Genomic DNA, 22,191 nt, shown 5'->3' on the forward strand with positions numbered 1-22,191 from the left:
GACTTGCTGGAATATTTTTAGTATCAGTGACCTCAATTATTATAAGTCCTTTAGGTGTAGGTAACTTGGTTCCGAACCTAAGATGAATATCATTAATCTGCAAACAATAAGCCTGCTATTTTTTGTTGGGATTTGGTGCTGGTTGAGTAGGAAGTTGTAGTTGCTTCTATGGGCTAGCATTGGCTATAGGAGGTGGAGGCATCAAGGCTTTCTATTGAGGTGATTGGCTAGGCCCCCACTAAGGTGGTTGTTGCCAATTCCCTTGATACAAAGGTTGTTGATTAAGGCCCCACTAAGGATACTAGTTATTTTGTTGAGGCCATTGAGTATTCTACTGGGGATACTAAGGTGGTTGATAGTAGGCTTGATTATACTAAGGTTTCTAGTTGGGCCAATTATTGTTCCAATTTTACCCTCGAGGGATCGAATTTGGGGGAATATTGCCTTGCCACTGATTGCTATTATAACCAAAATTATTCAGAGGGTCTTGAGGCATACCTTGTCTCTGATCCCATGGTCATCTTTGAGAAACATAAATCACTTCTATATTCTCATCAGTTGCTTTGAACTTAGTGGGCATTGGTTGTGCATTCGCTGTTGAAATGGTCTTGCATGTGCAGTTCTTCTCCATTTCTCTACAATGAGAGAAGCTTCAGTCAGCATAGCATCAGCTTCATCCTTTTCCTCCATGCTTGCATGGTATCCAATTGAGTAGTGACATAATTAATGATATCTTACTTGAAGTCAAAAAATAGATTAGATAATTCTATTTTTTATACTCCTAACCCACCATTGGTCTTATGTGGTAGGCTCCTTCGTCCTCTACCTTTCTTCACAGTAGCCCTTGAATAGTTTTGACATATCTCCTTGATGTCATTCCTAGTTTTTTGTGTAACACCTCCACCAACCATTAAGTCCAATGCTTCCATGCTTTCTTCTTGTACCCCTTTCAAAAAAAGATGCTTTTTAGATTCTTCATTTAGGTTATGTTGTGCATTTTGCTGCACATTAAACAAGAATCTAAAAACATAGTCTTCTAAGGTTTCACCCTCCTTTTGTGACATTTTAAAAATGTCATCCCCCTTCATATCTTGACCTTTGCAATAGTCTTTATATTTTTGAAGAAACAAATTACTCATTTCAGTCCAATTTGCTATAACATTTGCACCCAAGCCCATGAACCATCGAAGAGTAGCCTCCTTCAGAGTAAAGGGAAGAAATTTCAACTTATGAGAATCAGTTGTGTAGTCATAGCTCCTATAGAGAATGTCAAATTTGAAGAGAAAGGTTTCAAGCTCTTCTACAATAAGGCCATATAATTTTGGAAGTGCAACAACAGGTATATTTTTCATATTTTGGTTCCCTTGTTGAGGTGGGATAGGAAAAGGAAAGGTAGGCACAACCATTTTGGAGGAAGAGGTCGTGCTTGATAGATAAAAATGGCTAACGGACTATCTTGATATTTAGGCTATCAAAAAGTTCATTCAGATGGAGTGATTCTTTTGATTCAACGTTGATGTCAACAAGTGGATTTTCAATGGGTTTGTCTTCATTGTTCTCTCCTTGGGGCTCATCTAGTTCAGGTTGAACATTATGGAATGGTTCTTCCTAATTATCATGAGGAAGGAATCTCCCTAAGTGGTTGCTCCTTCTATGCATAACATGATTCTTTACTACTAAACTTTATTCTACAAGGAATAGAAATAAAACTAGAAAGACTAGTTTGAACTAACACCATCTCCGACAATGACACCAAAAATGCTTAGCTAAAGAAAGGGATCAAAATCCTACAACAATGGACTACTTAACCCAAGATTGGACATCTCAAGTGGTTCTTATCCAAATCATTTGGACTCATTTAATTTATCAACCAGGGATATAAACTTGAAATGGTGTTTGCAAAATATATGCTTCAAACTTATCTCAACTTAAGAACTACTCTACAGAAATTCAAGTTCTTAAACTATAGAAAATTTATGCTAAAGCTAAGAACCAAATCTATTTTTAATAAAGCATAAAAATAGAACAACAGAGTCTACTTGGATTCTACAAACTAAATATAAATCCTATGATAACTAATTAGTTCACTCTCTATGTGGGCCCCCACAGAGAAGTGAAGTATAATAACTCAGAGATGGAAACCTAAAATAATCCTTTTATTCATAACAACAAACATACATACTAATGAACAATAGGATTATATTCAGTACTTAAAATTTTAGCAACTTCTTCTTTCTATTGAAAAATGACTGATTAAAACCTAGCACCTCTAGAACACAGACATCTAGTTACTTAAAACACAAACTAGGAACATAATTCCTAAATTCAAGACTCATTAACTACCAAAAAAAATGATGACATTGATTATTATGATATGCACATTAATTTTTGTGCCAAATAGAATAGTAATTTAGGAACTCACAAACCCTTAATTTCCTCCGCTCAAGGCTAGTCTATTAACATGAGCAACCACTTTGACTCTTGCTTGGTTGACTTGGATTCACATTTATATCTATAAAATATTAGCACCTCCCAAAAAATAATATACATCAAGACTTATTCAAAACATGTTATCTAAATTAGTTTACCCTATGTCACATTGCTACAGGAGAACTACCCAACCTAGCTAAGGAAGAAAAAGTATCATTCTCACTATTTTGTAATTAAATGACATATCTTTTCACAGCTTATTCATTTTAATACTAAAAATTAATTATGCATAAATTTGTCTAAAATCATCATAAACATCATGTTCTTGAACATCAAAGTCTTTTAGAGAGTTTGCAAATTAAACTAAAAATGAAATGACAAAATAGACCATATTCTGGTCTCATCAGGTTTGCTAGGGTTTATTAGCAATATAAACTAGTCAAGAGAAAATATTCTCTTCCTCACTCTCTAGAAACTTCCAAAGCTTCTCCTTGTAGTCATAGTGTCTTCACACTATACTATATCCTTGAATAACACCCATCCTATTCAAAATACTTCACCCTTGCAGGAAATCTGCTTCCCTTGGCTCAATTTCTAGCCAAGTACAACTTTGTATCGCCTAGGGCTTCCAAGGAAATAGATTATCGCTTTACTTCTTGCTCCATCCATCCTAATAAAAAATGTACAAGGTGTCTACTATCATTTCTCAACATTTTAGAGAGTTTCAACCAAGGGGAATGCTGGAAGACACCATTTTATAAAGTTTGCCCTAGTATGGGCTAGCAACCAGGCAGTTTACAGAATCATTTATTATGAACACAATCATATTGCTAAGAACTTCTAAAAAAAAAAGAAACAAGTATTGAAGATTCAAAAACTATATTCCAATGCCAAAGAATTGGTTCAGTCATATTTTAATCAAAATCTCATTCTCTCATTCAAACTGACATTGATTTCCTATCTATTGCATGCATCTGTACTCGTCAAGCTTCCAACTCGTACAATGGTGACTTGGAGTGTTTTAAAAATTCATTCAAAAAATAACTAAACCAAATCCCACTCATTGGTAAACTCCTTTTTCCTTCTAACCACCTTTGCAACTTTTGACAAGAAAAAATGCAAAAAGTGCAAAATTGTCAATGTGCATTTTGACACTTTAGACTTTGCAAGACTACATATTAAGACTCCAAATCAACCATGGTAGTTATCTAGACCATATTTAGGAAATTTCATTCCTAACTACCATTCTCTTCTTATCTATCCCTCTAAGACAACTTTTTGCACTTTTTCCCCTAATTAACAACATTTTGTCAATACAACATTACATCAAGTTTCCTATCATGCCTTGCATAATTACTTCATATGCATAAGGAACCCTTAACTAAGGACCACTTTATGATGTCTAAGTCTTTACAAGACTCTTATTTCTTCCTAATGACCTATCTTAGGTTGTCCTACACAATACTCCCCTTTATGAGCTGAAAGTCCTCCTAGGACTTAAAGAACAAGAGAAAGATCAATGCCATGTTTCTTGAAGTCTGCTTCTGCAACCCAAGTGACTTCACTATCTAGTTTCCCATGCCATTTCACAAGATGCTTCATGTATTTCTTGTTCCTAGTCACCTTGGTCACCTTAGAACTCAAAATCTTCTCAGCTTGTAACTTTCTTATGGATGACTTTGGAAAGGTATCTAAAATGTATTGAAAGTTTGTATCTTCTATTGGAATGGAAGAAGGAATAGGACCCTTGTAGGCTACAAAATCTTCAACATTAAATGTAGTGGATAATCCCATATCTGCTAGGAGATCAACTTGATATGCATTGGATCCATACTTGGCTAGAATCTTATAGGGTCCCACCTTCCTCATTTATAACTTGTGAGATTATCCTTTGGACAACCTATATTTGTTAAGATGGACCATGACATAGTCTCCTACTACAAATTGAACATATCTCTTCCTTACATATTCTCATTGCTTCATTTTTTTTGTAGTCTACTCCAAGTTTTGCTTGACCATATCATGAACCTCTTTCATGGAAAGAGAAAAGTCTTTAGCCACTCCATTGACCTCTACACCTATTTTCATGACCATTAGTTCCAGAATGCATGTAGGATGCACTCCATAAACCACCTCAAAAGGGCTCTTCCCAGAAGACCTATTTATAGTATCATTATAGGTATACTCTTCTTATGCAATAATATGGTCCCAACTTTGACCGTACTCCTTGGTCAAACATCTCAAGGGGTTTCTGAAGCTCCTGTTAACCACCTCCATCTACCCATACATTTGAGGATGGTAGGCAGATCCAAATGATAGGTTTATACCCAACTTGAGCCACAAAGTCTTCCAAAAGTGACTCATAAACTTAGTGCCTCTATTAGACAAAATGCTAAGAGGAAGTCCATGTATCCTTACTACTTCACTAAAGGAAAAATTTACAATGGAAAATGCATCATGAGTGGTTTTACATGGCACAGAGTGAGCCACTTTGTTGAACCTATCCACAATGACATAAACACTATCAAAACCTTGCTTGGTTTCAAGCAGCCCCACCAAAAATTCCACTCTCAAACATTCACAAGGTCTTTGAGGAATAGGAAATGGTTGGTATAGTCCTAAATGAGTGGAAACTCCCTTGGCTTTCTGACAAACCATGCAACATTGGACATACCTCTTCACATCCCTACTCAAGGTAAGCTAGTAGTAGAACATTTGGACCAAATCCACTTACTTATGCACTCAAAAATGCCTACTTAAAGCATCATTGTGCTTCTCTTGGATTAGGTTTTCTCTAATGGATCCCCTTGGGACACATAGTTGATTGCCTTTGGATAGGAGGCCTTCTTGCAAGGAGAAAACTCATGATGAAAATGGTTAGTATAATTAGTAGACACTTGATAGGGCTTGGAAAAATCTAGATCACTATGGTATAGCTCCTTAAATTTTTCAATTCCCACACTCCTAATTTGTACTTCTTGTATAGTTAGCAACCTACAGCTAAGTGATTCTACAACTTTGTTTGCAATGCCTTATGTTATGTTTCATGGTGAAGGTATAGGCCTGAATATACTCCACCCACTTCATGTGTTTATGACTTAGCTTATCTTGGGAATTTAGAAAGATTAAGGCCTGATTGTCTGAGTAAACAACAAATTCTTTAGGCAATAGGAAATGCCTCCATTTTCTCAAGGCTTGGATCAAGGTATACATCTCAAGGTCATGGGAAGAATATTTCCTTTTGGCTTCATTTAAATTTTCACTATTTAATGCAACTAATTTACCCTCTTGGCTAAGAACTACTCCAATGGGAAGGCTACTAGCATCACATTCAACTATTAACAACTTCTCAAAGCTAGGTAAGACTAAGATAGGTTGAGTGGCAATATATTGTTTCAACACTTCAGATTTCCTAGTGTCTTTCTTAGTCCACTTCAACTTGGCTCTATTCCCACATTTAATGGTCTCCAACAAGGGTACACAAATATGGATGGACTATTTAATGAAATTTCTATAAAATTATGCTAAACCATGGAAGCTCCTTACCTTTGAGGTAGTCTTGTGTGTTGCCCAATTAAGTATGGCTTCCACCATGCTAGAATCCATCTTGAGTTGTCCTTGTGAAATGAAAAAACCCAAATAGACCAACTCTTCCTTCATGAAATCACATTTCTCAAGGTTGATGGTGAGCTTAACATCGTATAACCTTTTGAAGACAACATTCAAATGCCTTAAATGTTCTTCTTTTGTGCTACTAAAAATCAAGATATCATCAAGATAAATGACAACAAACTTACCTAAGTAATTAGAAAAAAGTACATTCATGAGTCTCATGAATGTGGAAGGGGCATTTGAAAAACCAAAAAGCATGACTAGCCACTCATACAACCCTTTAGTGGTCTTAAAATCTATTTTCTACTCATCTCCCTCCTTAATCCTTATTTGATGATATCCACTCTTTAAGTCAATTTTGGTGAAGTACTTTGTGTAATCACCTAAAAATGGTCATCTAGACTATTAGCCCCCTTTTCAACATTTTGGCTAAATTAATTTAATCATTTACCTAGACCAAATTGCTAATAATAAATTTATTTGATTATAACCTATAGTTTGACTATACTATCCTAAGTTCATTATTTGATTAAAAGAACATGTCCCCTTTTAATTAAATAAAAGACCCCATTCTTCTAACCCACTTAAAGTGCACACATAAAGTCCTTTTTCTATTTTCAAATTAAAAGAAAAGGCTTTGTGACTTTTTTCTTATATGACAAGTCAACTTATATTCTATTGGTTGACTTGTGTGTGCACATGGATCACTCCTATTTTCAAATTCCACCATTGATCATCCACCATCTCCATCTTGATCTCTACCATCCATACATCTTTAAAAGGGAGAGAGCTTTCCCCCTCAAAGGATCCATCCATCATTTGACTATTGTTATGCTGCAGGTTTTCTAACATGTTTCTTTGGAGCTTTGTGGAGAAATTCTATTTCTTGTCTACATTCTCTCATACCATAGCATTTTAGCTTAGATTCATGTTGCATGTTAATTTAGCTTCTATTTTGCAATAATCTATCTCACATAGCTTAATATTTAGATTGTAACACTCTCATACATGTTTTAGCATAGCTCCACTGTGCATCTCATTCGAGCTTAATTTTTATTTGCATTGCATCTTTTAGGAACTCCTTGGGACATTTGCATTCTTGCATCTTGTCTTTGGAACCTCCCATTGTATGGTTTACTAGCAAGAAGAGTATCTCTAAGGCTCATCTGAGAGCCATTGAACTTTAAATACACTCTCTTGCACTCTGTGGATAGGGAGCTCTAAGCCAGTAGCCAAACATTCCAACTCATGGGAGCTCTTCACCCTTGTGGTGAATCAGAAATCTTGACTTACCATTTGGTTTCAACAGTAAGAGGCAACTGAATCTTCTTGACATGTTTGGGAGAAAATGATTGGAATAGGAGACTATGCTCTTCACCCTTGTGGTGAATCAGAAATCTTGACTTCTGAAAGTTGATCCACTCTTTGTGTAGTTAGAATCCTTTAGAGGGCCTGCTCTCAAACAACTTGAGAGGAATGACCCAAGTGGGGACAAGAAAATTACTCGGCTCTTCCAACCCACTATAAACTCAAGGCTATCAAGGACACAAAACCTTGGTAGACATAGTGTTTATCTTTGCCTAGTGTGATCACTTATGGGATTTTGACCATAGGGAGATCACTAGGCAAGAATGCTTAAGGTACTCTTGTGGTCGCGAGATCGGTTACTCATCGCAAGGTGAGGTGTCCCGTAATTGGGAGCAAGAGGAACAGTATGAACGAAAGCCCTATCTAAACACCCTAAGTTAGTAACTACCTTTTTTAGCCGCTCAACTTCTTGGTGCAAGGATTGATCCTAGTGGACTACCTGAATCACTCCAAGATTTACACTCACCATATGTGTTCCCTTGGTTATGCTTATGGAATTTCCATGACAAATCCAATATCTCTTGTGGGCAACCATTTGGTGTGAGGCAAAGGAGCATCAAGCATGGGCCAAGTTGTTGAGTAATGAACCATGACTTCTAGGTAGATATTGCTTGATGTGTTCTTGAATGTGCTAGACCTATGAAAATCTTTTGAACATACACATGATGATAGTTATACAGCTTTCTTTTAAGACCTCACATATGTTTGTATCATGCAAGGTTTCTTTGTCCCTTACTTGATTGTTTGAAGACTACTCTATGTGTCACTATCTTGCTTGGAAAGAAATTGCTTTTGAACATCAAACTTGCTATGCTATCAATTATTGTCAAACTTTGTCAACCAAGTCAAAGGATCATGTCTTAAAATTTTTCTTGTGTTGCTTGCTAAGGGGAGTTTCATAATTTGGCTGTGATTTTTTATGTCTCTAGTGCTTAAACATTCTTAAAGTGGCTCTTTGGTCTTAGTGCTCTTGGTCTTTTTATCTTCATGTTCTATGCATGCTTGCTAGTTATCCTTTTGCTAAAATGGTTAACTTGATTTCTTGACTACACTCTTGGGTTGGGAAAGTTGTTCACTTTTCACCCTTCTTGCTCTATCTATTTGGCTATTTGGGCATCTTGCCTAGCTATTGACTTGAGTCATTCATGTTGTAAGTTTCTTGGACGTATTGTTTGACAAGTCACTTTAATCTTTATCTACTATCTTGGCAAGTGAACACTCTACCTCCTATAGTTTCAACATCAAGTTATCTTCTAGGCTCTTTCATGCTTGATTATCTATCTATCACTATGGAATTCAAATCTTGCGCTACCAAACCTCAATTGAATCTAGATGATCATGATATCCTCCATGTCACTAAAGAGTTTCAAGATCTATATGCGCAATACAAAGAACTAGAAGAGACAAATGATCTTTCTTACCTTCATCTCTCTAAGCGCATGACAGAAATGAAGTTTAAACTTAAGAAAAGGTTAGAGGAGAAGATTACATCACTACATGAATCTTCCTTAAGGTCTTTACATGCATGTGAGTCACCTTCTTTGAGGTCATCCTCTTCTTCTAGGTCTACATGCTCTACTTCAAGACATCAAATGTCTTCATCTTCTAGATCTAAAGACCTCTTTAGAGAACAAGCAAGTGATACCTACTTTGAGCCTATTCCAATATATCATGATGTACCTATCTTTGACCAAGACAATGATGAAGACATGGATGCATACCATTCACTTGAGAAACAAAAAAAGAACTCTAGACATAATTTTGATAGAACTTTTGCTCCCTTGGAAGATTTTGATGATAACACTTTGCAAAAACTTCTTGGCAATAAGATCATCATGTTACCTAAGTCTAGCTCATATGGAAACCCATTCTTGGATATCTATTGTGCTTATCATCAACATAATGAGCATAGTACTTCAAATTGTATTGAGCTAAAACATAAAATCCAAGATCTTATGGATAATGGAATTATTGGAATCTCTAGTGACTCATGTACTGAGGATACTTCTCTTGAGCAAGATTATGTTGATGAACCTATGTCTAGTAGTGGCTCCATTACATCTTTCACTTCTTCCAACATTCATGCATCTCCCAACACTTCAAAGCTTTCCAACGTGCCTCTATCAAAAAAGGAACCTAATGCTTTCCACATTGACTACGTGTATCCTCAAGGGCTACATCTAAAAGAAACTCAAGCTAACCTTCACCTAGCTGCAAATCTTTTCCATGCTACCAATCCTAAACATCCTCAACCTTCATGCACTGCTATGCCTAATCGAAGCACTACTCCATTCACTCTTCATTCTCCCTTGTCCTTAGAAGTGGCTCCATGTCAAGAGGACTCTCAAAAAGAAAAAGCTATAAATGTCAAGAAAGATCAAGATCAAGCACCCTTTCATCTCTTTCAAGATTTTTCCCCTCCATATCCTATATCTTGTCCACCTCCTAAGTATGATGAAGATACCACTTCCATTATCTCCCTTGAGCTTACTAAAATTTATGAGAAAAGTTCTCTTCATATGCTATCCAAAGCTACTTGTCAAGATCAAAGTGTCCCCTCATGTTCTACTTCTCCATATCCACTTCAAAATTGTGCTCAAGCTTCAAGTGCTCCTATTAAAAATGGTGTTCCTATCAAAGGTACTCATAAGTCTATTGATGGCTTTGACCACATTGCTCACTCTAAAGATGTTGATATCCCTTTTCACTATCCCTTTGCATCTTCTAAATCTATCCTTGGTCCTTATCCATCTAAGCTAAAGCATTCAAACCTTCCATCCATATTGGGGCCTTATGTTCCTCCATCTCCTACATTTACTCATAGCTCATTCCCTAGCTCTCCTATAATACCTCAAATTCAACAAAGACACTCATCCTTGATGACTTTTCACCCATCTATACTTCTAAACTAGTCATATCATCCTTATTCATCCACAAATCCCAAGTCCTTTGGAAGTGATAATAAACATAAGAATCCATTGAAAAAGAAAGATAACTATGTCTCATCTAATCGACATGTGAATGCTAAGAAGGAGAATGCACAAAAGAGACTGCAAAGGTCCATTATTAAAAAAGCTAAATCAAAGAAAATATGGGTTCCGAAACCCATTATTGAAGAAATGTGTTTTGAAGTATCGAAAGGAAAATCTAAAGCTATATGGATTCCCAAGTCTCTTTTAAAAGACTTGAATATTGAAAATACTTCAAAGTTGACATTCAAGCTTCCAAAGGCTTCCATTCCATCTTCTTCCAAAAATCTTCCTAAAAATATTCCAAAGCCTTCCACTCCACTTTTTTCCAAATCTCTTCTACCACCTCATACATCTAAATCTCAAGCTATTTCATCCATGATTCCTCCATTGTTCCAATACCCTTCAAGGTGTGTGTCAATGTTGATCTTGTCCAATATTTCAGCTACCCTCATGAAATCCTCTAAAGCTTACACTTACCTTCTATACATGAACTATTATCCTCAATATATTCTTCCTACTACCATTTCTTTTTCATCACCCTATCAACATCTTTGAGCATACCTTTCTACGGTCTTGGCTTCTCATGACTTATCTTTCCTATAGGAGCACTATCTACATTCAAAAAGCTTGAGCTCTTTCTAAAAATTCAAAAAAAATAGAAAAAGGAAAAAAGCAAAAAAAATAAAAAATGAAAATGTGCCTTGGTGAAAACCACTTCTTGTGGCACTTTGGTAGCAAAAGTAAAGAGAAATAAATTTATCCTATGGTGAAAACTACTTCTTGTGGCACCTTGGATAAGTACCATGATGAAAACCTGGCAAACAGGCATCATGCGTAATTCTTCCATCATCCATCTATCCCCTCTTCTCTCTTTGATCTTGACAATGTTGAGCTATCCTTGTGTATTGGCTATCTTATCTATCGCTCACCCCATCCTTCTCATTCTCTCAAATCGTTCACATCTAGCTTCATTCTTATTACTCTATCCCATCGCTATCCTATCCAGTTGACCCCATGAGTCTTGATCACAATAAATAAAATATGGTTCTCATAGGCCTCTTGACATGTCTACTCTCTTGGATTGCACGCTTTCTTGCTATCTTACTCATTGGCTTCCATCGCTTATCTTATATGCTATCACACTTCTTGGCTTCACCACTTATCCTACATGCTATCTTTCTCATTACTTCCATTGCTTATCCAAAATATGCTTCATATGACTAATTCACTTCTTTCCCTAGCTTGGGTACTCTTGAGGAGTCAGTTCTTGAGGATCACTTTCACTTGCTTCACATTCCTTTCTTATGCATTATTGCTTATACACTGGCTTGTTTCTCCATCATGTCCTATACCTTACTAGACATTGGGAGAAAATGATGTGATCTTGCTTGAGAACTAGTGATCTCTAAAACCTTCTAAAAATTTCAAAAAATCATATATGATGCTGAAAAAAATCCTAAAAATCAGAAAATGTCCTGAAAAAATGATCATCTTAGTGAAAACCTAGCAATAGGTGCTTTGATGTATCACCAAAAAAATCAAAAAATTTAAAAATACAAAAAATTGAAAAAAGTCTTTCAAGGATGTCATTGACTAGAAGACTGGGGGCATGGGGCATGTTTTCTTGATTTCTGCTTGTGGGTATACTTTGTTTGTCTATAGTGTTGTAAGAATTCGTGCTTGTCCTATTCAACAATTTGACTTATAAATGTATCATCCTTGACTGTTTCACAAGACCGCACTTGGGGTTTATCCTAGCGCTTATGCCTTAATACAGGTGTAATCTTGCTAAATTAAACTTAAGGAATCTAATCGCATAGTTATCTTCACTTACATGTCTCTGATGCTTAGATTGGATTTCCACATACTTATCTAATATCGATCATATTCATATCCTCATAGTTATACTAGTGATGGTTGTATGATCTCATGATGTCCCTAATAAATGCTCAATGATGAAATTAAGAGTCTAAATGTTATGCACTTCTTGCTGGTAAACCACTTTTCATATTAGCTTGCATTTTAGGTTCATTTTCTAGCTTAGTCTTGCATTCTTGCATATGGGGAGAGCTCTCACTTCATCTTTTTGTGGACATATTGGCTAACTCCTTTCATATATTTCTTTACTTTCTTCTTGTTCATGTCTTTTCACCTTCTTAATCTTTCGTTTCATCTTTTTTTCTATCTTATCATCACATTATATAAAGTTTTAACCTCTTAAATAATTTCAACGTCCTGGATTCATTTTCAAGATCGAAATCCAAATTCGAGTTCATCTTGATGGTCAAAATTGTCTTTTAAAATTCTACTTTCTTTTGAGCAGTTAGTTGACCTTTTGAGGTCTAATCTCTGAATCATCACTAGGGTATCTTCATTTCTTCATGTCTTCATCATTTCCATACTTCATATCTACTTCAATTCACTATTTCATGTCTAAATCATCTTTCTACTAGATTTGACCAAATTTTTATGCTATATCCCTCAAGGTCAACTCTAGTCAAACTGGGGCATTTTATCATTTTTTTTATAGTCATTCTTGGGTTCTAATCATCTATCTGTCATCTTGGAGATTGCTATATCTCAATTTTCTCATGTCTAGCTAGTTTCTGCTTCCTCTTACCTCATTTCAATTTCGATCCCGAGGGGGCATAAATACTCTATTGCTGATTGTTATACTCTATCACTTATTAGGAGCATTTGTTTGATCTTCTCACTTGCTCTCACTCTATCTACTTTTCTAGGTGTTAACATTCTTCTTGAATTCTAACATTGTTCTCTTCCTAGTGTTTAGTACTACCACTATCAGGTTGTGCATTCAGGACTTGCTATCTATTTTTGCATTTCATTCTTTGGAATCAGATATCTATATCTATCACCGCCTACTTGGCTTTCTATTTTCTTTGACATAATGTGTTCCTAGATCGATCACACATTAGTCAAAGAGGGGCAAATGTAATCACCTAAAAATGGTCATCTAGACTATTAGCCCCCTTTTCAACATTTTGGCTAAATTAATTTAATCATTTACCTAGACCAAATTGCTAATAATAAATTTATTTGATTATAACCTATAGTTTGACTATACTATCCTAAGTTTATTATTTGATTAAAAGAACATGTCCCCTTTTAATTAAATAAAAGACCCCATTCTTCTAACCCACTTAAAGTGCACACATAAAGTCCTTTTTCTATTTTGCAATTAAAAGAAAAGGCTTTGTGACTTTTGTCTTATATGACAAGTCAACTTATATTCTATTGGTTGACTTGTGTGTGCACATGGATCACTCCTATTTTCAAATTCCACCATTGATCATCTACCATCTTCATCTTGATCTCTACCATCCATACATATTTAAAAGGGAGAGAGCTTTCCCCCTCAAAGGATCCATCCATCATTTGAATATTGTTATGCTGCAGGTTTTCTAACATGTTTCTTTGGAGCTTTGTGGAGAACTTCTATTTCTTGTCTACATTCTCTCATACAATAGCATTTTAGCTTAGATTCATGTTGCATGTTAATTTAGCTTCTATTTTGCAATAATCTATCTCACATAGCTTAATATTTAGATTGTAACACTCTCATACATGTTTTAGCATAGCTCCACTTTGCATCTCATTCTAGCTTAATTTTTATTTGCATTGCATCTTTGAGGAACTCCTTGGGACATTTTCATTCTTGCATCTTGTCTTTGGAACCTCCCATTGCATGGTTTACTAGCAAGAAGAGTATCTCTAAGGCTCATCTGAGAGCCCTTGAACTTTAAATACACTCTCTTGCACTCCGTGGATAGGGAGCTCTAAGCCGGCATCCGAACATTCCAACTCATGGAATCGTTTGGATAGAAGGGTTTAGAGTGGGACACTTTCGAGTGTACACTTTGCATTGCCTAAAAAATCAAGAAAATCTTCAATTCTTAGGATTGAGAATTGATATCTAATTGTTATATTATTAATTTTACTTGAATATTTACACATTCTCTAAGTACCTCCCTTCTTTGGCATCAAAATAGTTTGAATTGCAGATGGGCTCACACTTTTCCTTATCAATCCATGATCTAGTAATTCTTGCACTTGTTTTTGGCTATCTCCTCATGTTGACTAAGTGTCATCTTGTAGGATTCCTTATTAGGAAAAGTTTCTCTAGGGATGATCTATCTGATGGTTGATAGCTCTCTTAGGTGGCAATGTTGGCATCCCATCACTTACAACATCATCAAATTGATCTAGTAGGTTCTACACTTCCTTAGGAAACTATGATATGATTGTACTTTATGTATTCTTATGCTTGACAATGATGACATATCTTATACCCTCTCCTTCCTGCATGATGTTTAGGAACTCTTTCTCACCTACCATTAGGAAATTAGGTTCCACCAATTTTGTGCTTTCTCCTTCTAGCAAATATTGAATGGTATAAGACTCCTCTCCTTTTTAAAACTTGTACACATTCTTTCTACCATCATATTGGGATTCTTTTTCATATTTCCATGGCCTCCCTAAAAGGAGATGGCATACATTCATTGGCATATATTATAGAGAACTATGTCCTTGTACCTACCAATATTGAAGTCAACCCATGCTTGTTCCTTTACCTCTACATGATGACCCTTATTTAGCCATGTGAATCTATAAGGACTATTATGAAGGATTATTTTAAGTTTAGTTTTACTACTACTTCTAAAATTATGTTATCAATAGATCCAGAGTCAATGATAACTTTACATACCTTATTTTTCACCTTGCATTTGACCCTGTATAGGGCTCTTCTTTGGCTTGGATCCTCCTTCATGGGCTCCCTAATGAGCATTCTTATGAACATCATATTCTCACCTTCTTCTGAATCGAGTGGAAGATCAACTATCTTCTTTCTACCACCATCTTCTTGAGCATAACCCACCTTTCTTTCTCCTAAGGTAAAAGCCTTCTCTAGGCATCTATAAGAGGGATGCCATAGTTGGTTGTAGTTATAATACTTCATGGTGGAAAGGTATGAAGGTCCTCTACCTTGACTACTATTTTTGCCTCTGAAACTACCATTACCTCTACCTCTTTGGTTACATCCACCTCTTGGACTACTTGAACCACTTTGTTAACTTGGTTTACTATCCCTTTGGGGTCTAGTTTCTTGGCCTCTTATACCACCAAAATTACCTCTCTTATTTCTCTACTCTTTTCCTTTGCCTCTTCTTCTATTGCTGAAGTCTTGTTTCTTCTTCAACTTCTCCTCTACCTTAAGGGATAGTTGGTAACACTTTTGTACTATACTAGGACTCCATAACTAAAGTTCCTCTTGGATGTTCCACCTTAAGCCATTAGTATACCTAGATATTTTAATTCTTTCAGCCTCTTGCACTTTGAATCTTAGAAAAAGTTTCTAAAACTCCTCAATATAACTTGCCACATCATTATCCCATTGTTTGAGATTCTACCTTTTTCTATGCAACTGTAGTTCAAAATCTTCAGGAAGGTAGGTTTGTTGAATCTAACTCACCATACTCTTCCAGTTTGCATAGGGTTTCTTTCCCTCTTTCACTCTTTCATCTTGACTAAATTTCCACCATGTGAGAGTTTCTCCTCTTATCCTTGCTTTTTCTACTTTCACCTTCTTGGCTTAAGTCAAATTCTCACTTTCAAAATAGTTTACCATGCCTTCCAACCATTCCAGGACATGGTTAGTATCTAACTTCCCACTAAAAAGTTGTACTCCTTCCAAGGCCTTCTAATTTAATGCCTTGATTTCTCTAAGAAATGGTTTTTCATCTATTTCTAATTTAATTCCTTGATTTCTCTAAGAAATGATTGTCTTCAAGGTTATTATCTTAGCCTTCAACTCTAGGTTTTCCTCATGCTTCTCTTGAACCTTCTTAGCTAACTTGACATTTGTCACCATGGTGGATCCTATGGAGGACTCCACTTCATAGTTAGAGATACAAATATTTCCCAAAATGAAATGGCTTTGATACAAATTTGATAGGATTATTCTAGGGTAGTGTAGATAGTTGATAGGCACTATCCCCTACTTACACAAAGTCAACCCTAATCACTTAGAGACAACTTCCCCTTAGACCAACCTACCCATTTAGGCTTGCATACTAGCTTGAAACTTCCTTTTAGTCCTCCCTAATGTCTAATCTATTATTTCAAGGGTTGGATTTTCTTCCTAGGGTGTCTTAGACTTCTTTCTAGGCATCTTTCACAATCCATCCATTATCTTCCTATGCAATCCCTTCAAACCAACCAAGAACTCCTTTTATGCCTAATAGCCCCAAATTAGCCCTTTTAGTGGAGTAAAACTAGATTTGTGCAAATATTTCCTTAAGAGGATCCCAAAAAAACTTTATACTAAGATACTCTTTTCAAAGGACTTCAAGATTCTTGAGGTCTCATAATCCCAAAATCTATCATATGCCCTAACCCAATTTTTGAGGGTTTGCTAGGATTTATTAGCAATTAAACTAGTCAAGAGAAAATATGCTCTTCCTCACTCTCTAGCAAATTAAAAAGCTTCTCCTTTCAGTCATAATGTCTTCACACAATACTCTATCCTTCCATAACACCCATCCTATTCAAAATACTTCACCCTTGCAAGAAATATGCTTCCCTTGGCTCAATTTCTAATTGACTACAACTCTGTCTTGCCTAGGACTTCCAAAGAAATGGCTTGGCCTTTAATTATTGTTCCATCCTTCCTACTAAGCAATGTAAAAGGTGTCTACTATAATTTCACAAGGTTTTAGAGAGTTTCAACCAAGGGGAATGCTAGTAGACACCATTTTTAGATGTTTGCCCCAATGCTAGCCAATAATCAAGCAGTTTACAAAATCATTTATTATGAACACAATCAGATTGCTAAGAAATTCTAACCAAATTAAAAAATTATTGAAGATTTTGAAACTAGATTCCAACCCCAAAGAACTAGTTCAATGACATTTCAATAAAAATCTCATTCTCTCATTCAAACTATCATTGATTTTCTTATTTGATGTATGAATATGTACTCCTCAAACTTCCAACCCATACAATGGTGACTTGGAGGTTTTAAAAAATCATTCCCCAACTAACTAAATAAAATCAAAATCATTGGTAACCTCCTTGTGCCTTCTAGCTACCTAAATGAAAATTTTGACAAGAAAATTTGCAAAATGTGCAAAATTGTCAATGTGCAATTTTTGCAAAATTGACAATTTTTGCATTTTGACACTTTAAATTTTGCATGACTACATATTAAGACTCCAAATAAACCATGGAATTTATTTAGACCATGTTTAGGCTATTTACATGCACAAATACCCTTCTATTCTTATCTATCCCTCTAAGATAACGTTTTGCACTTTTCCCCCTAATTGATAATATTTTATCAATGCAACATTACATCAAGTTGCCTATCATGCCTCACATCATTCCTTCACATGCATAAGGACCCTTGACTAAAGACCTCTCTATTATGCCTAAGTCTTTCCAAGAATCTTATTTCTTCCTAATGATTTATCCTAGGTGCTCCTACACTAGCAAATAAGATCTGCTTCATCATATTATACAAAAAAATAAATATGTAACACAATACTTCATTCATGACCTTCACCCTTTAAAAGAAATCTCATATTTAAATGACAAAAAATAGTGCCATAACAAGCTCAGATCCTATTCTCTCCCCAAATGACTATTCATTTTTGTTGATAAATTGATAACTTGAAACTTTATTGATGAAGCAAAATAGCATTACATTTCTTCTTCATTTACAACACCATTTTCAAGAAAAATGTTGCTACAAACTTTAGCATTTTACCACCACTTTTAGATTTACCATTACCTTTTTACTACCAAAAAACATCATTTTAAATCTGGAAATCATTTGCAAGATCAGCCACAAACTTAGAGAGTCTTTCTCCTTACAAGGTATTACAAATATTCAATTTCAAAAATGCTTTATCTATCATTTTAAATTCCTAAAATATCATCTATTTTTTGTGGAGTATCATACATATTAAGCCACATTTATTCCTTATTTTTTTCTATCTCATTTCCAACAATAATTTTTTTTAGTCAAACTTATTAATCCATATCTGATGAGTAGTGACTCACAAGTGGTCATCCCTCATGACAATGAATGTAATACTTATCACTCATTACATGTATAGGTGATTCTCAAAGGGGTGAAACACCAAGCCTTCCTAGGAGGTCACTAATCTTAGTAGTACACTAACTCAAGTGTGCTTACCATGTCTTATCATCCAAGAATGTTAAACTCACTTAGCTTTCTACTTCATTTTTGACCTTCTCCTTATTGATTAATGAGCTAAATGGGCTCTATAATGAATGATTCATAAGGTAAAACACTTCCTAAAGGTTTTTCAAATGGGGTAGCAAGCTAAGGTAGTTTAACCTTGGAGTAAATGTTATTGTAAAGTGTACTTGAGCAAGAGCACTAAGATGAGTGACCTCTTGGGAAGACCCAATGCTTCACCCCTATGAGCATCACCTAGATGTATTTCCCATGCCGAGTGTTCCAATACTCATGAGAGATGAATAATTGTGAAAAAATACTCATGGAACATGGGCTGAGCTCAAAAAATACATAATTGAATACCGATAGCAATATCAAAATTTGACTTATAATGGAAAATACCTCCTACTTATCAATATGTATGTGTATGTTAAAATCAAAGTATTGATGTAGGAAAATGATGGGGCCAACATAGAAAATTAGAGCCAATCAAAAAAACCAAAGTTCAATGGTAGACTAACTTTAACCTATGGAAAATGATAATAAAATAAAATAGAAAATAATAAATTGAAATAAAAAAAGCTATTGCACTCAATCCCAATGAATTCTTCATTTCCCTCTTTTCTATGTTGTATGATGTTGGCTCTCAATTTCATATCACCAATTCATAATGTGATAGAAAAAAATAAATTAAGATTCTAGTTAGCTAAGATGAGAAATCAAGGTTGACTATAAAAATTGTAGGATTTTAATTGATAATTCAAAATAAAATATAATGACAAATAGTTGGTAGTTGAGTTTGAATGATAAAATGTGATAGTGATAATAAAATGGTAGGACTAACTATTTTATTTAGAAAGATTGGGTCAGTTGAAGAGTTAGGTGTATTTATTGGGAGTTGATTGATTTGGTTGCAATGTAGTTGCATTGATCTTATCATTAAATTGAGATCAAGTGATAGTTAAAGAGACAAGAGTCAAGATCTTAATTAATATTAAATAATTAATAATTTTTTTAGTTGTGCATGAGTCAAAATAAATAAAATAAAGTTATTTATTTATTTTTATTAGCATTTTTTCAAAATAGAGGGACTAATTAAATGACTTATTTAATTATAGAAGACTTAGTCAACTAATTACATAATAAAAACTTTTATTTAATGCTATGGGAAAAATAAAAATTGATTTAACTACATAATAATGATTATTCAATTGAAGTGCATAAGGGGAATCATTTAAACAATTGAATTTTATAATTAATAATAGACAAAAATATATAATTAAATAAGTAAAAATTATTTAATTATGAGAAGGGTGCAAAATGCTACATTTTGAATTTGAATTATTGTTGTGGTTTCACAATACATGCCCCATTGTTCACCTAAAAAATGGGGACCCCCTTTTCTTTTTAGTCCAAGAAGCCCTCTCTTTAGAATAGGGTATCTATCAAGGCACCTAAAGGAGTGAGACTACTATGGCTTAGGTCTAGGAATTCAAGAAAATGAGTGTCACCCAAGATCTGGCAAGGAAATGAGGTAATTTTGAGCACTAAGGCTAAGTGTGCACCTTGTGCACTTGCACACTTACACACCTATGCAAGATGCACAACTCCACCATGTCCCTATTGGGTAGCAAGTTCCAAGATGTGCATTTGTGCACCTTGCACACTTGTGCACCTTAATAAAGTTTGTGCCCTCCTAGCATGCACACCCCACTCCTATAAATAGATATGCCCCCCATTGTTGCAATCATTGTTAGCTGCAAGTCATGATATTGCACACCTTGGAAACCTCCAAGGTTTTCAACCTCCACATGTAACTATGAGTCTTTGCAACACATAACACTAAGGCATAGACCTAGAGCACACCTTAAGCACCTTGTTAGGTACATAGGTGTGAAACATGCAAACCTCCTCATTAGCACACATGTACTTATGCACAACATTTTTTGGAAAACTTCATGGTGAAGTTGTGCACTATGCACAACTATTTAGGTGTGTAATTGTACAATGTGCACATGTTTGTATCCCTAGCACTATTACACACTTGAAAATGTGTGTAAGGTGTGAAAGAACACACCTTATAACCTTTTTTCAATCTCTTGTATAGTTTATCAAATTTTTTCCAATTTTTTTGAGCCAAGCATCTTCGAGGATTCTAGGCAATAGTGTACTAATGTTTATCTTTTGCACAGGTTATCATGGCATCACCATCTTCTATAGAAGTGAATTTCATGCCTAAAATTGCAACCTTTAAATTCCAAGGAGTGCCTAAGAAGTCTTTCTTTACTGATTTACACTGAAAGATCAGAGATACATAGCTTAGACATATAGATTGGAATGAATTCCTTGTACTAAGGAATATTCCTCATGAGAGATTGAAGATGATCTTGGCACTCATTTAGGGTGGCCCGGTGAATGCAACATTAGATGAACATCAACACAGTCATAAAAAATGATCATGACCTTGACCAAAAAATATGTACCTAATGAGAAGGTGGTGAAGAGTGTGGCAAAATTTTTTATCTTGGATATTTGACTAGACAATATAGAGAAGGTATTCGACCTCCCTCAAGCCAACAAATAGAAGGAGATTATTTATGAGAGTGAAGACCATTGGTATAGAGAAAACTAGTAAGTAACCAATAATATAGTATAGGATAAATACTTGACCACCAAGAATTTGTTCCTTCCATAAACATTCATCTTTCCTATTAGTGAAAAAATATAGTGAAGGAGGAGAATGAGTTAGTGTAGTAGTGATGGATTTGTGGGTACCATACCCATCACAATTTTCCCTCTAACCAAGGGTTTTTGTGTGACCAAGTAATTGTTTGTGAGTTTATGTTTATGGTTTAATGGTTGATGTAAGTTAGATTAGACAAAGTTATTTTTGTTTACAAGTATTGTGGTTAGTGTTATGTTTTATTGAGTTTTTAAATAGATAAGAACATCATTTAATTTATTTAAGGTCAAAGTTTTAGAATATATTGATTCCCCCCCACCCTACCCCCTTAGCATACTACATTTTCATAATAATCCAATAATTGGTATCTGATCCCAGTTCTCTTATTGACGGTTTTACCACCTAAGAGAAAATATTTGAGATATGGAGCTATACAAGATTGACAAGACCATTGAGAATTAGAAAATTGAATTAAGGATGGTCATGAATCAAATTAATGAGATGAAAGAAAACCTAAAGTAGTCACTGAATAGAAGGAAGGAAATTACCCAACATATGAATAAAACAAGATATTAGGAAGAAGAAATTGAAGAACTATCTGATGGAAACATGTTTGATGAATCTAATCTTGTAATAAAAGATCTACTAGAGAAAAATCAAAACCTTACTAAGCAGATGAAATAATTGAAAAGAGAATAAGAACTACAATATATAAGGATGTGTGAAGTGCTAGAATAAAAGAGATAGGCTAAAGATGAGAAAATAATTATTGAAGAAGATAAGAGATAAATCAATGCAAGATTGGATGCCAAGAATGAAGAAATCACAAGGTTGACTCAAAAATCACTATGATATGATAAATTAGTTACTCGATACAAATCATGAGATTGACAGAAACATGG

This window comes from Cupressus sempervirens, chromosome 11, assembly GCF_028749045.1.
Source record: "Cupressus sempervirens isolate cs-2001-9-10 chromosome 11, ASM2874904v1, whole genome shotgun sequence".
Taxonomy (NCBI): Eukaryota; Viridiplantae; Streptophyta; class Pinopsida; order Cupressales; family Cupressaceae; genus Cupressus; species Cupressus sempervirens.